This window comes from Mugil cephalus, chromosome 23, assembly GCF_022458985.1.
Source record: "Mugil cephalus isolate CIBA_MC_2020 chromosome 23, CIBA_Mcephalus_1.1, whole genome shotgun sequence".
NCBI lineage: Eukaryota > Metazoa > Chordata > Actinopteri > Mugiliformes > Mugilidae > Mugil > Mugil cephalus.
The window spans coordinates 9082092-9097486 of record NC_061792.1 but is presented as its reverse complement, the minus strand read 5'-3'; the positions used below and the strand labels follow the sequence as shown (position 1 = coordinate 9097486).

Here is a 15395-nt window from a genome sequence, read left to right as displayed (position 1 = left end):
AGAATATAAACTGATCCAAATGAACAACAATACAGAAAATTACACTTTGGTCTCAAAAATGCAGCGCATATAATTATAAAACAAAACGCCAGGTTCCGAAGTATGTTCGTCAATATTTATTTCCACTTAGGATTTGAACTCTTGGTACTAACCAGTAGGTGCAGGCTTCCACAATGGGGAGATTATTATTCACCGCGGTGAGCGACGGGATGAGTTTTAAAAGAAGTGAGAACTTTTCGGGTCGGAAAGAGCCTTTGGGGTCACACGGAACTATAACAAGCACAAAAATAATCCTCGTGGAAATAGAAATTCTGCAGGTTTTATTTTTTATTTCTTTTAGATTGTTGTTTGAATATTTATCTGGTGCTTTTTCCCTTTGGAGAAGCCATTTCACAGCAGTTTTTACTGTTTTCATGACAATCTACTGATCCCAGAGTGCCCCCCCCCCTTTTCTTTTTTCCACTTTTTAATTCATTCATCCAACTGACGGTTTCACTCAAATCCGTCCCTTGTTTCCCATCTCCTGATAAAGACGCAGCACCCCCGCCAAGCCGTCCGGCGTAATTTCATTTGAAGACTCGCACTATTCGCAAAATTGGTTCCCCGTGAGATATTCCACGCTTCCCGTCGCCGCCGTCGAATAAATACAATTAACGTCACTTTTATTTCTTTGAGGAACTGGCAAATCCCCGTGATCCCTGATTACGGATGGAGTCATGCAAAGTTCAGCCCCCTCTCCTGGGAGCCGCTGCTGCGCGACGGGATTCGTGTGTGGGTGGGTTTTTTCGGCGAGCTGTCAGTTTGCCACGTCGCTGCCTCTCACTGCGGGCGCTGATCAACAGCGAGCGAATTAGCTATCGCATTCTGCAGCAAACACGGCTCTCTGTCAGAACATCCTCTCTAAAGTTTATCTCCTCTGTCAAGGCGTTGGCTTGTTTAATCTTAACTGTCTACCCTGTCCTCTGTAATTGTTTCCACTCAGTGGGGATTTTGGGAGGTTTAGGAAATTAGCTTTTTATGCTGCATTAGTTCTCTTGCCATTTATTTGTCTCTCTCTATTTATATTTCTTCAGTTTTGATATGGTTATCCTTCCCTATTAACTTTCCTCCATCAATGTATATCCAAACCTCCCTCCACTTTGTCCCAACTCCGTCTCCTAATTATCCTCCGCCGTCTAATCAGATGCATTTATTTTACAAACGGCTCCTTGTTTGCGCTAATGAACACGACTCCTCGGTTAAATCTCCCTTCGCATCCATTAACGGAGCCGCAACCAAACATCAGACCCGCTCCAGAAACGGAGGCGATTGTGTTGAGCCGAGACGCTGTTAAAAGTTAACTTTAAGCCGAATCGGAGACTCGAGTAAAACTGCAATCTTTGCCTTTTTACTCCTTGTTTTATGGTCCCGTTCGGTCAAATTATTTCTTGCTTCAGAGACATAAACGGCTGAACTGAATTAAGGAACTGAATTCTGCACTTTCCGTGTTAAAGGAGCAATTTTAGCTTCGCATTAATGTCAATACATGTAATGTACAATCTTAATTTCACCGGATTATAAATGAACGTTATTGCTCTCCTTCTGCATAACATTATGACTTCATTCCTAATATTGTGCCTCTGAAACAGTTGTGACTCATCAGAGAATAGACATCTGAGGGTGTCCTGTGGTTTCAGAAAACAAATTGTTGTCAGTGGGGGTCTTTGGGCCCTTTGGGGTGAGGGGAAGGGTCTCTGTGGATCATCCCACAGACACTTTATCAGTTTGGGATTTAGTGAATTTGGAGGCCAGGTCAACGTGTGTTCATGTTTGGTTTTTGAGTTGTTATTAAACTGTTTTAGGAACCATTTTGTGTCCGCTGCCATCAAGGAGTGTCATAGCTGTAGGGTGGGTGGTCTGGTCTGGTCTGGTCTAGGTACATGTCTACGTAACATCCAGGTCCTAAAGTTTAATAGCAGAACACTGAATTGTCACAAGATGTTGTGCACTCCTGTCAGTGGTCATAATGTTATGCCTGATCGGTGTACATTCAGTATCTGTTGAACAAATTTGAGACATTCTCTATATAACAATAATATCCTGAAAAATGAATGAAATCTTATCTTAATGCTAATTGCTATTGAGGCCAAAGGACTTTTTGCTATTGAAGTCATGATGAAACCTTTTCCTAACCTAGGCATGTTTGTCTATTTTTGTTTGTTTCTTTTCCACAATGACTCCTCTGAAGATACTGGAAAAAAACTCTTCAGTTTCATATAAATGTCACTTTGTTTGAGATGGTTGGTTCTTGGATGAACTGTAACAAAACAAAAGACATTCAAATGGTCATTCAAGTAGAGTAAACGTTTGAACAAAACGGTCGTTAGTTTGTTAGCCATCCATTTAGCTCTTTACCGCTGACTTCTCTGCGCTTCTCTCCATCACTGTTTCCACACACTCAACTGCAGACCGGCTTTGGCGGAATCACGTGTTGTAAAGACGCTTTACCATAGGTCGAGGGAGGAGTCAGCGGCAGTGCTGCCTTGAGAGGCGCTTGGAAAAATCCGAGAAGAAATAGGAGCATTTTTTTGTGATGCCGCACATGAAATAAAATGCTTAAGAATCATTGTTTCGAAATGAGATCACGTGTATGTGTGAATCAAGGTCCCGATTTTGATCATTTTTTTTCATGCAGCCCTAATACAGATGTTTAAAAAATTGATGATTTATCTGTAAAGCACTAATTCCTGGTTCAGTTCATCTTTTTTTTTTTTTAAGGTTCTTGGAACTTTTTGAAAGAAAAGACTTGTGGTGAAAGCTTTTAGCACATTAAGAAAAAAACCTTTTGATGCAAAAAGATGCGTTGGCCACAAGGACTGATGCTTCAAATTAGCCTTTAATGTTAGACCTATTTGAGATTACTGTTAGTCATTCTGGACAAAGCCACACATGAACATTTCTGCCAGAAGAGAAAACGGTGATGACAGCTGTACGGCTGTTCACTTACCGACAGTCAATCAAATTATCACTGATTAAACCTCACACACAGTCCTGAAGCGGTTCAGACAAACTTGGTGTTGAATCTGAAAATAATGTCAGAGAATGACCACACTGCTCGTGACACGGCTCATGAAGGTTGTCATGTTGGAGTGTATATGGTGCTTATCACTGGATTGATGAGCTCTGTCAAGGTTCTGACGAGGCTTAGCCATCTATAGATTCATTAAAAGCAGATGTACATCACATTAAAACCCCAGAAAAACCATTTTTTTGGTATGATTTTTGTCATAACCTTAAAGCTAAAAACCCTTTGAGCAACAGACCCTCAGCACATCCCCATGCTACAGTCCTTTCCCCCTGACATCTCCCCTTTCCCCGACTTAACAAGCTTCTGGCGCTCTTTAATTTAGTAATGCACGGAGGAAGCCACGACCTGTTAATGCAGCGTTTTTCGGATGATTGACAGATGCCAGGCTCTGTTTATTTAGCAGTTAAACACCCAGAGGAAAGAGGAAAGCACCATCTATTGAGTTTACCCAATAATGCACAGTATTGGTTATCAGTATTTGACTTGTTTTATGCAAGTTTTTTTTTTTTTAAAATGCTAATTGCTCAGAATAGACTGCATCTAATTTCCATGCAACATGCGGTGTTTGCTTTTCAGGCGTTTTGTTCCTCTACCCACACATAAATGTTTATATGAAAGAAAGCTTGGATGGAAATTGTTAAAGAGGTCTTTTTGCTCAGCCGTCCTCTCCCTCCCTCTCTCTCTCTCTCCTCTGCCTCTAATGCTGTTTACTTTATGCCATTGCCAATTAATTAACACATTTCCCTAAATAGGCCTGGAAATCATGCTGATGCGCCGTCAGGATGATTTGAATGATCAGCACGTAGAGCCGCCTTGAATCTCGTTGAATCTCCAGCGTGCACGGTTGAGAGTTTAAGGGGGGGGGGTTGCGGTGGCTAAATGCCACGGAAAGGAAATATTGAAGAATTGCAGCTGGATATTGAATGATTCTTCTCTGCTCTCTGAACCTGGGAACCAGTGCGGACCTCTGACCTCGGCCTTTCCGCAGCCCGAGGCAAATTAACACTGCTAAGGTCACAAAAAGCCTGAGTTTAGTTCGGATTCAGCTTCTAACGCTGTTTGTCACAGCCGACCCCGCCCCGCCCCTCACCCCTCTGGGGCAATTAGTGATAATTAAGATTTCCATTAGGCCAAAGGCTTAACATCTTAACTATCTAAGCGAATCAATTCTTTTATTCGCCCGGCCTTGATGTAAATGAAGCTCCGCTCGTTTTTTCCCCTTCGGCGTGAACCTGAATTGAATTAGTCTTACCTTTCTGTGGGATTCACGCTCATTACCATGACAGCCTGTTGGAGCTTATTTTGGCTGCTGACTTGGGGTTAGGTGGAGATTACCGCGAGAATGAGGAGAAAGCATATGTTTGCTTGATTGGAATTCAGTTAAGATTTATTTGCCGAAAAGCGTTTTGCAATGGTATTACAGTGTTTTAGGTACATATCAGCTCGTTTCTGATTAAATTCAGACTGTAATTAATGGAGAATGATCTTACTTTTCACATAGTGTTGAGTTGAATCAATTAATCCAACTTCTCATCAAGGTAACAACTCCTTTCAGAATCAAATCCGATTTTTCCGCCTCGTGCCATTAAAATGCATTTGCCGTTACCACAGCAACTACAGTTGTTTTCAGGCTGCGAATGGGATACTAGCACCTTTTTAATCCAGGAGTACACCGTTTTTAATCATTGTGAGCGTCGGTCCAACCCGCAGTGCAGGTTTTAATCAGCGTTTAATCCTCCGACCTCTGTGATCACATCTGTCTGCGATGCACCAAACAACGAGGGCTCCACTCATGCAAACCGGTCCAGGGTGATACATTTACGCTCCCACTCACCACTTCTTCAACACAAGGTATAAGCACTCACTTTGTCCACTTGTTGCCCATCAGTCTTCTTTTTATATAGAACACTTTCCAAGATCCACTCACCTGTAAACCTTCTCTTCTTACTAATGCCGTGTTAATGTTCTGTACATTTGTTTGATGGTTCCATTCATTTTTACTAAATATTGCAAAACTTGGTAGACACGTTTACCTGTGCAACAGCCTTCACGTGTTAACAAGAAGTCAGGAGTTCCTTCTGCTCTTCCAGTCACATTTTGCTCTTCTTCGAACGCCACATTTATTTGTTAATGTTCCTCCCTCGCTTAATAACCTCCACCTCTCAGAGAGCAGGGGTGACATTTCCTCCCATGTGAACGCGGCACACGCTTGAAAATGAGGTGACCCTTATTGAGAGTGTGATTTCAATAGTTCGTCTTGGAAATAAGGCCATTACGCAGCCTGAATGTAGAAATAATGGTCCTCTATGGGAGGACACGCGTGTGACGCCCGCGCAGCCCACTCCTGCCTCACATGTCCCCCGACGTTTATGAGATTTGAGAAAAAAAGAAAACGGGTAAGAGAGACAAATGGAGGCTGAGGACATAACATATTAATGCTCAGTCTGTCCAGACCCCTCGTTTCTCCTCCTATCTCCCCATCCGAGTTCTCTTTTCTCTCTTTAGTGCAGTAGTACAATTGTGCCCCCAGCCTCCTCAGGCCCTCCAGCGCCTGTGCGAGGGAGAAATTAGTCACCAAGGTGCATCAGACTCCTATAATTGCTTTTTAAGGGCAAAATACGGGTCATTCATTGCAAAATCTCCGGCTGGCACTGTAAGGGCTGTCTTGACACTTTTTGCAATTGTCCCTCACGCTAAGTCGGTTTTATGTGGCGAAATCAAACGGCGCCGTGTCCGCTGAGACAAAACGCTCCCTCTCTCGGCGAGATACAATGGGGTCCGCCGCCCCGGCCCTCCCTGCGAGGACGGTTTCTATTTATACTGCGGAAAATCAGCAGTCGCACAATGCGTTCCCGCTGCACGGCGTCCCTGGAGTGTTTTAGCGCTCCGGCGATAAGGCACATTCAGTTATTCTGCTAAGGTGGTCAAACACGGAGAACGGGGAAGACGACCGCTTCTGCAGCAGGTTAACGTAATTCCGCTCCTCTAACCTGAATATTATGAGTTAATAAGTGTGTAGGACATGTGGCCACCGGCTGTAGTCTTTGTGGTGCGTTCAAGTGCAACGTTTTTGGCCTAGACGATGTCATAACAGCATTTAGTGAGGCGTAGCAAATGAATGTAGTACATCTTCATCCCCTCTCCTTGTTCTGTGTTTTCCTCGAGCATTAGTATGAATATTAACATTATTTTACTAAATACTCCCACTTTCCTTGTAGCTAAAAATATTCACTCACGCGTCCACAATACCAAAAGAAACTGTCTCATTGTATGCTTAATTCAAGCTCACACCCACCTCTCCATCTGTCACTTCCCCGAATCCTTTTCTCCTATCTCCATCCCGCCATCCGCATTGTGGTCTTTGATCATGGGAAGCCGCATAAACTAGGAGCCGGCGGGCACTTGCAGCATGTGTTCTGCCTTCAGATTTGATGTCGTGCCTGTAAACTCTCCCCTGTTTGCGAGTTTGACTAAAGTGCGGTTAGTTGTTTTTCGGCGCGCGGATCCCCCAAACGGTCCTCACGCCTGGATAAAGTCGGCACCGAGAGCGTCGCCACTTAAGATCAGGCCGACGGCTCCACAATCGTTTGTTTGCAAAGCAAGGCTTTGTCGGGAGGAACTTGATGATGGTGCGAGTGCTGTTTTTGGCTCGCAAAAGATGAGAGGTGCAACAGCTGAAGGAAGGAGGCAGAAATATTTAATGAGCGCGCGTTTTTGTTCACCACTGCTGCTCTTGTTGCTTTCGCGTCGTGCTCAGATTTGCAGAGCTGATTTTATTGTCGTCTCATCGACGGCATTTGACATCGCTTGCATTGTTAGAGGTGTTGAGGGTTTTCCTGAATCGATTTAAACCAAGGCCTACGCTACACCATACATAATAAATCTAAACATGTCAACAATGCGTGAATATCAATGAAATGTTTCCTCCAAAACAACAGGTTTTGTCCTTGCAAGTCTTGGCACAGATCCATTCGCGGCTCTCTAATGAGAACTCCGCTATGGCTTCTTCATTTTCAGAACCAGAAGGCGGCGGAATTCTAACATCTGCTCTCCAGGCAACCGGTTCCCCTCCAGACCCGAAGATCATGGAGCCTGAGGAGGGGTTTTGTCGCTCCGTCGGTTGGAGTCCAGTGAGACGCTGACCTCGCGCAGACGTCCAACGAGAGCTTTCATCTTAAAGCGGCAGAGGACGGCAGCACAGGTGTGCGTCACACAGATAAGCTTCCCCCAGTTCAGACATCCACTGCACACTCCCACTCCCTCTCACCTCCGCCTGATCCCATCTTTATCCACACCCTTTGTCCGACTCCTCTCCCTCTCTCCGCTCCCTTTCTGAAGCAGAATAAGCCCAGATAGGACGGGGCGATACGAGTTGAATAAAACCCAGGAATTAATTTTTCTCATCTGTTTGAACCAGTTCTCCCCTCTCACCCCCACCCTCTCCCTCCTTACGCCTTTGCCTGCTATCTCCCATTCTCTCTCTCCATGAGTAATTCAATTGGGGAATATAAAAAAAGATAGAAGCGTTCTGTAATAGAATATTTAATCCATCCAGCAAAACATAGTGAAATTAGAAGCCTGGTCTCACACGCGGAGCAGCACAATGATCTTGTTTTTTTTAAGTCCTAACACTCTGCTCCTTGAGCCCACTCAAATGCAAGGCCTGTATTGATTGCAAGGAAAGGGAGGTTTTCCTGAGCTGTTGTTGACGCTAAATTCAATATATGCTTTAGCCTCCTCAAATTGGAACATATGTGGGGGACTAGGATGCATCAGTGGGATAAGAACGTAGGACCGGAGCACATTTATTTTCCAGCAACGATACTCGAGCAAGGACTTTTCTCTGCTACTGACGTATGTAGGGACATAGAAAAACCATGTATGGTTATTACTGACCTACAAGATGGACTGTGAGGCTCATTTGTCCTCCACTGGAGACTGTCTCTCTCTCTCTCTTTTTGTGTCTGCAATGAGGAAGAACAGATAAATAAACAGGCCGGTTTTCCACTTCAGACTTTAGATTTAAAGAATCTTTAAATACATGATTGACTGTTAAATAAAAATCTAAAATTGAATTGGTCAGGTGGACATAACCCAATTTAGTAGGTAAGACTTGTGTATAATATTATAGCCTAGCAATGCCTTAGAGAAAATCTATAACTCGTAACAGATGAAAAGCTTTTCAAACGATTCATATGTGTAAAGGAAATTCCTTGAAAAAAAAAAAAGAAAAAATATAGAGCTGTTGCAAGTCGTCCAAAGAAAGACCAGTGTATAGAAAATGTATAACAAATACGTGGTAAGTGCTCCCTTGTGTAATTCTATCCTTGGTGTGTATTTTGCCACATCTGCTGTGATTTTTATAGCAAAGTACCTGCGAAAATCCACCCAATACAGAAATATATCATCAAAGTCTGATCAAAGTTCTGAATCCAAACTAAACCCGTAAATCGCAGTTACGTCTCCTGCCAACGAAAATAACATCTTGAGTGACAAAATACACGAATATCAAATCTCACTCCACAAGCCTCATTCATAACTCAGCGGCCTGGAAGAAAGCAACCAAGGAGGCCCCACAAGAAAGTATTCCAAGTTTTCTAGGAAGGGCTTGGTCGTGATGATTAAGCTGATTAGTTATTGTTGCTGGTGAGATGCAAAAAAGGAAACCACAGCATTATATATTTTTTTAGCTTGGAAATGAATTTTTTTACTGCTTCGCTTTAGGCGTACATCTGTAGGTGTCAGGGACATACAAAAACATAGTGACACTGCACATAAAGCTGAAAAAAAGGCTGCAGAACCAATGATAAATTTGATCACCAAAGTTGTGTTGCTGACTGAAGTCACAAACTGCAGCGCTGTATTTTTTTTTTTTCTGTAAATGTGTCCTTTAATTCATAAAACCTGCTGAAATTAAATTTTACTGCAAGCCTGTGGATAAATTGGTGTCATTCAATAATTCACCCGCAGATTATATATCCTCGTGTCCACTGAGCTCGCAGCAAAGCTCAGCCTCTTTCTCCTCGCTCATGCAATGATCAGCACGCTACTTAATGTTAACAACTCGCTTTGAGCACATTAAGCCCGTACTGCTTCACTCAGCACAGCTCATAGGTAGAACAGGGAGCCTGTCCAAGCCGTAACCCTGACATTTAACTTTTTTGGCAAAAAGCAATTGCAACTGTCATTTAGCTATTTGAAAGTTTTCTAACCTACTGAAAACTGCTATGAAGAGAAAATGGATCATTTTAGAATCATACTGGCTGCACCAGTGAGATCGTTACAGTTTGGGGCGAAAGGTTACGATGTGGAAGGAAAGATTAACTCAACCCAGCAGACAGGAACTGTTCAGTGTTTTATCAAAGTGAAGATACAGAAATCTCAGGTAGGGCTAGTTAGCAGGACGACTACAAAACAGGGCAGAGCCCCGCAGGACTGTCGTGGGAGTTAGAAAGGAAAAGCAGCACTCTCCAGGAGGCCAGGTGTGATTGCAGATCTCCTCTGGGGGGTGAGCAGCAGGCGGGCAGCAAAAGACGGAGCCCCATGCGGAGGGTGAGCAGGAGGCCGGACCCAAAGGCGGTGTGTCTGGATGCTGGGAGTCAGGTCAGGAAAGGAAGGCAGGTGCCGTTTAGTGTTTTATTAAACTGAAGACACGCAGGTATCGGGTAGCAAGGGCGACAACAACAGAAACAACAGAAAATGACATCCCTGAGGCAAGGTTCTGGTAGAAACACACTGCAGCTGATTGAGGAAAAGGAAATGTGTGCATTAGGTGACTCAGCAGCAGCAGCATTTACAGTCCTCATAAGTAATGTGTCAAATATTTGGAGGCAAACTTCTTCTTTAATAGAAGAAGTTGTGCAACAGCTGCTCACCTGTGCTGCATGCGACGTCCAGAAGCTCTCCACTGTGGAAATGCACTTCACACTTGTCGACCTCGGTCAGGTTTTATGGCAATGAGTAGGTTAAGTGCTGCCATAGAGGGGATGACATCAGCCAACTCCTCCTTAGGATAGAGACTATTTGGATTTATGCAGTGGACAAACTGGCACCAAAGGGACTTAATGAGGGCTTTGACATTTGTCCCCTTCTCTAATAATTACGCTGTTAGAGAATCTCTGGCTCGGCTGTAACCTTTTTCTAATTGAACTGTACGCTCATCTGTCACCGAGGTTCGCGCCGTTTAATGCGTCCGACCTCACGGGCCACGGTTTTTACATAGAGGGGCTCCCAGATGATGGAGTGCATGTTTACGCAAAGAGTTTTTGTTTTTCTGTCGGAGGCTGCGACGTACGGAGGACCACAAATGCCAAAGTACTTCCAAAATAATCAGCTGCCTAATGAAGGACGAATGGATTTAAAATGTACCAATAAAGCACATAAAGATGTTTTATTTAAAAAATACATATGTATATGTCAAGTACATAAGTAAATGAGAATTTATTTGGAAAATTAAATAATTGGATTAATTAAATGTTGATATTTTCGTGCATTTCATGACATTTAGTGATTAAAAAAAAAAGGTTTTTGGCGGTTGGGTTGTCAATAGCAACCACCTATTTAAAAAATCTAAAAAGAGAGCACTTAGATGTGTTAAACACTTAATTGAAGTCCTCCAGTGAGGCCTGGTTTTCTGTTCCTCTGATAATGAATAATGTGCTCAGATTTTAATCTGGTTTCACATCACTGACCTGGTCCACTGTTTACAGTAAACAGTAGTCAGCGTCAGATTTGTCAAAACAGGTCTGATCTGAGAACTATTGCATAAACAAAGTGGATTTCAAATATTGGAAATGCACAGAGGGAATGAAAAGTTCCAAAAGTAGTGCAGCTAATATCAATAGAAAGAAGAGTCTCAAGACCGTGGACAAACTGTTGTTGTGATCTCATCTATTGTAACGCTGCTGCATCGGCGTCTCCGCCACAAAAAACGCGGCCCGTTTTTCTTTCTCCTGGGCAAATAAAGCCGCGGCGAAGTCTGGGAGAGGGACGAGATCGAGACGGATTCCCGTGTGTCCCGGATAACAACAGTTCACTCGTTTACCACTTGAAGCGCGAAGGAAACGCGGCGGGGCCTGGCGCGGGGGCCGACACATACATCACACTCCGACGCCACTTAGAGCAAAACATACACAGCGCGGCACCACACTCGTTAACCTTTGGACGGGCGTCTGCGCGCGCGTGTTTGTCGGCTGTCCTGCTGTGACAGATGAAGCCCGGGATGATAGAGTGTGCCTGTCTTAGTCACTTGTGTGCACACGCACCCTCCCATTACCTGCACACAAAACCTTGCATACTTCACACACACACTCCTGAATACCTGCAGAAAGGGTTGCACACCTGAAGCGCAAGCTAAACGCTTCTAGCAGCTCTTTGTGCTCGCACACAAACACACACGCTCGCAGCTGGACACCGTCAAACAGCTTGTGTGTGCACACACTATGACATATTCCAAAAAAGGTACACGATGTGAAATGTATTCATTTTGCAGAACATCACAAAGTGCTAAATGGGGAAGCCAAGGACACCACAAATGTAATTAGCAAGAAGACGACAGAGGAAACAAAAATACACGCAAATGGAAAATCTCAAGCCAAAGTGTATGTTGTGTGGGTGGTGGCATCCTTTTTAGCAGACTTGTTTGTGTCTTCACCATTGTGCTTTCTCATTGTAAATCCATCCTTTTCTCTTTTTTTTCCCCTCTTTCCTTTCAGGACGGGAATGTGCTGTTTATGTACATTAAACGTGAACACAAAACGGATCACCGGAGAGGATGAAAGCAAATGGATGCTGCAGTTCCTGCACTAATGTTGCCTGGCAACCACACCAAGGTGATTTAGTAATCTAATACATTCTCCGAATATTTGTCTTGGAAAGCGGCGTGTCCAGCTGCAAAGCCGGCAAATACCCGGTAAAAAGCGTCAGGCACGACCGCTTCGTACGTCTAAAACGCGGCACAAACTCGGGATGCAGGACGGTGCGTGGTGGACTGCAGTTTTAAATCCTCAGGCATGACTTCTTGGGCAAACCAAAGAGAGAAAAGTCTCTTAACAACAACTGTGTGGTTGGCCTTTAACACGGCAATTAACCCCTGACACCTCTAGTGGAGCCGCTCAATAGCCAGCAGCATAAAACAGCGCTGGTATTTGGCAGGAGTCAGGTATGAATGCGTGTAACTAGGAATATAATGCCTGATTCAGCTCGCACATAGGAAATGTCTTTATCAAGTCTTCGCCTGGCGAGAGAAAAGAGATATCCGAGAGCTTGTCTGCATCAAACCTTAAGACGGCTCATTAACAATTGAAAAGCTGTGGAAGGTCCAACTAAAATGCAGAGGGAAGTTGCAGTGGGAGTTCAATGTATCATTAAGGCACAGCAAAAATTCATCTCGTATTCAGTTTTCCAGTCTGAAAACACTTGTCTGTCTTATGGTCTGCTTGTCTGGAGGGATCCTTTAATTAAAAGAACAAATTTTGGGAGCTGTAGCCGTCCTGCCTCTCCAGTCGAGCAGCCAAGAAATGCAGTGTGCAATTTAATCTAGGCTAAGAAACTTCATTTGACGCAGACAACTTTAAAATATAACCTAATTTAGCCAGTGCCGAGGTGACGGTCTTTCAACCAATTGCACCATCCTTCAATCACGAGGCAGCCTTTAACTCGCTTCCTGTCTTTTGTTGCAGCTTCCCTTTGAGGTGCCGATGAAACCAACTACGGTAGGGCAATTTCTCTTTACATCCATCCTTTAGATTAGTTTATTAGGTTTCGCCCGGCAGAAGCCAGCGACAATGCGTTGTTGAGATTTGGGCACAAAAGAGTGGACATGACACGAAAGGGAGACCTTTGTGGAGCCGTAAGTAGAATATTTTCAACACTGATTTTTTTTTAGGTTTGGCGTCTTGTATTTTCTACGGTAGGTTTTCTGCAAATTCCAGTTAAAATTTTAATCAGAAAGCTAGATAGAAACTCGAAATGCGTGGAATACCGTCCTATGCCATTTGAAATCTCAGAAAATCCCATACAATCCGTTAAATTAAAAAAGTAAAAGCATAAAGAGAGATGGGCCACCAATATCTTAAAAAAAAAAAAGAAAAAATTCCTGCTGTGTGCAACTTCCACTGTGAGAGTGTTTCTGCATTACAAACAGGATTAGAAACTTGCAGAGTAATCATAGGATTTAGAGACGGTAACTTAAAAGACTGGCTTCAACTTTTTCTTGATGCTTTGGTGCATCAACTAATCATGCATTTGCTTCACACGTTCCTGTCAGTGATGATGTCAACAAGTGCAAGGGTGATACTTCAGCGGCGACTTGGCAACGCACCATCAAACTGGGTCAATACTAAGACAATAAACCAATGTACAGACCTTCCTCTGTAATAAACCCCTATGGTTGCACAGTGAAGTCCTTTCCTCATGTTAATGAGGGGGTGTTGCACCCGCTTTGAACAGAATGCACCTGAGATATGACGTCTGTGATGTCATGGGCTTGACTAACTTGGACATGTTTACTGGCTGTAGTTTGTTCGCAGGTTTTTGATTGCAGGTTTGTCAGTGAAGACGCTAGTTTGTTTGACTGCAGTTAGTCATAATTGTACAAACTCCCTCATAGCTTTGCATGATGACGCTATGTTCCTCAACAGTGTAGGTGTAGAAATCCAAGCAATGCTACTCTCACAGCTACAAGGTGCACCTTTAAGGGTCCAGGGTGAAAGGTTAGACCAGAATTAAATGAATTAAAAGTCCATGAGGTTGTACTCAGTAGTTTGTATTGGTGTATGCAGAACATGAGGTCTGTAGCATTTCCTGCCAGTGACGAAATACAGAACGGCATTTATCGTTATTTATTTATTTTTAAAGGGATGAGGGGATGTCTGAGATGGAGTGAGACATAACAACCTCCTTCCATTTTGTTTAGTGAATAAGATCATATACTGCCGTAGTTTACCACCGGGTGCCACTGTTAACTCACATCAGCCCTTTCCCACAGCTCTGGCCAGTCCCCTCCCCTTTCTGTGTCCGTCTCTTCCCCCTTCCTCTCGCTCCCTACCTTCCTCCCTCCTTCTCCTTTTCCTCTAAAACAAAGTAATTGCCTGCAGCTCAGTTCAGTCTCTCACTCTGACGCAGATCAGGCTCCAGCCAGTCAATCATCATTCTCCACCACAACGTTGAATACCTGGTGCGGTTCAAGGAGTCACTGAAAGCTGCTGTTGACGCCAGTACATGTATGGAGGGGACGGCCCTTCTCTGTGTGCGTTGCCTTTAAATCGCGTCTAAAGTCGAGCAGCTATATTGGTTTTTCGACGTTGGTTGTCATACTTATAGATGATAGCGTGTTCATGTGTCACACGCCCTAGATTAGTGGCGGACATTAATCTCCTCCCAGTGTTCTTCTGTCAGTCAGGCATCTATAATTCAAACACAGCCAGGCAGAGGTCCTGGTGAGGTCTGCTTTGAAAGAGAACACAATCTTTTATTATCTTTTCATTTCTCTAATTAGCTTTGTGTCTCTCTTGCTTGCTGTCTACATGCAGTACAAACCTCTGTCAGCCTGTGTTTAACATCCCCGTACGTCCATAGTGTGAAGTGAGCAACCAACCGCTGAGGCAGGGTCCCGCTCTCAGGATTTTCTAATAAATGCAGGTCCGACCAAAGTGCCACGAGAACCTTATTGCTCTGCAATTTGATAGCCGCGTCTCTTTCTGCTGACGGAGAGACGGAAATGTCAGTTCAGCCATTTGTTCAACCGGTGCCGTTCAGAAGAAGACAATCTCTACCTCTAAGACCTGGGCAGGGAGGCGGCAGATGAAAACCCAGATGCTGAATATCCAAGTGAAGCTGTGATCTCGTGTGGATTTCCTTAATTTAATCTCTCAAATCATGACAGAGAGGGGAAGTGTTCCTAAGTTATCAGCAACACCTGTGAGGGAGTGATAAGATAAACAGAGGCAACTTTACAGAGGAGGTGGTTTCCAGATAAAATCCATGTATCCTCTTAAACTTGAACATAAATCTACTGACTTTTTTTTTTTTCGTTAATAAGAATCACAGATATTGTAAGTTTGTGCATCTGTATTTTTATTTTATTTAAATCCTCTGGTACAAATTCAAAGTGTGGCTGAACACTGAGAAGTTGTGCTTTTGTCTGGAAAACCTTCATGAAATCTCAAGGGTTTAACTAACTTTGTTTTTACCAACAAATTCCTCCAAACAACACCCTCTTCCTGGGTCTCCATGGTCGTACGTTGCCCCTTAACTTTTTTTTTTAAGAACGCACAACTTCCCACTGTTCAGACTTTAAATTTTGTCCATTGGCGAGTTACAGTTACTC

The 15395-nt window shown here is 43.6% G+C and overlaps 1 long non-coding RNA gene across 1 annotated transcript in view; it reads left to right on the top strand.

Annotated features, from left to right (window-relative positions):
• Positions 1-15059, top strand: part of LOC125001153 — a 35043-nt gene extending 19984 nt beyond the window's left edge. The window contains exons 2-4 of the long non-coding RNA XR_007111529.1: positions 7085-7268; positions 11782-11898; positions 12748-15059. This is a non-coding gene — a long non-coding RNA (uncharacterized LOC125001153). The remainder of the gene's footprint in view (positions 1-7084; positions 7269-11781; positions 11899-12747) is intronic.
• Positions 15060-15395: the final 336 nt, after the last annotated feature.